A 1,427-nucleotide genomic window follows, 5' to 3' on the forward strand; every position below is an offset into this window, starting at 1 on the left:
TTAGACCAGTTGGAAGACTCTGACTTCCATAAAGATATGGAGTCACAGCAGCTAAGGATCTGACCCTTGAATCTCAAACCCTTGAGGGCTCAAGTGGAGCACAGGCCCAGGGATGGATTTTACCAAGTGTGCAATTACAACCCCATCTTTACATGAAAGAGCTTCATGAGTTTTTACCATATGATAAAAACATCTAGTCATATTTTTTTCTTTTACCTTCAGGCACTGCTTAGCAGCTGGTATTAATGAATAAAAATAGCCAGTGAAATCATGGCATGTGGTTGCTAGGAAGGAACAATTTATAGCCAGGAGTATTATAGATTGCTAGGAAAAAACCCCAACACATGACCTCTGAAAGTGTGTATGATTTCTGCAGTTCATGTAGATCTAGGACACCTGTACCGCTCAAGGCAACAGAATGTTGGAGTGATTAGCAAGTATTAATTCTGTTCCTACTGCTGATGACCACAGGGAATGGGAATTGGAGATTTTCTGCTTTTTAAAAGACCTTTTACCATAATTTGTGTTCTAGTCCCCAACAGTTTGATGTCATTCATTCAAGGCACAGATAGCTTTGGAAAAGGAGCTGGTTTCCCTCACATTCAGTGCTTATCAGAGTAACACAAACATAATCTATGAGGTGATTCACTGAAAGTGGCTGTTATGATTTAGTTTTAATGTAAAAGCACTGGCATTTGTGATGGTAGATGAGAATTCATAGATTTCCTGCCCTGAGTACATCTATACAAGATGCTACAGCACAGTAACAATGAGCTGCTGTGCTGTAGCTCATTGCTAAGGCACTGTGGCATGGCCAGGCATGAACCATGATGGCAATGCTACTACTGCGCAGTAGTAACGAGCAACTGCACAGTAGTGTCTAAAATAACCATGTAGCCACAGGATTACACAGTAATGCCGGTTACTGCACAGTCATTTAGTATTTGTTTAAGACAACTGAACAGTCTGCAGCATGTGTAGATGCGCCTTCTATATAGTAAGGTTCAACAGTACTTTAGTGCTTCTGTTTCATTTATAGAGAGCAGTAACAAATTGTAGAACTAAACAATATTTGACAGGCAAGAGGTAAGGCACGGTGACACCTTAGAGACTAACTGTTTCAGAGAGGCATATACTTTCACAGGCAGTCTACTTTGTCAGTTGCTAATTTCAGAGTAACATGTACACAATGAACGAAATAAAAAGAAGAGAACAACAAACAGAAGAGTGGAAGTTACTGGCTTAGTGCAATTTCACCATGTATATCAAAATCCATAGGTTCCCATTGATAAATAGAAGGGCACAGAGAGATACAGGTGAGGAAAAATGATGATGGGCTGGCTTAATGGTATATTTTTCTCCAAATATGTGTCATGGAAATTTTTTGAGTATGTGCTGCCAGTACAGAAGAGGTTAAACTGACATGC

The sequence above is a fragment of the Crocodylus porosus genome, unplaced genomic scaffold (genome assembly GCF_001723895.1).
Source record: "Crocodylus porosus isolate Cpor-Errol unplaced genomic scaffold, CroPor_comp1, whole genome shotgun sequence".
Taxonomy (NCBI): domain Eukaryota; kingdom Metazoa; phylum Chordata; order Crocodylia; family Crocodylidae; genus Crocodylus; species Crocodylus porosus.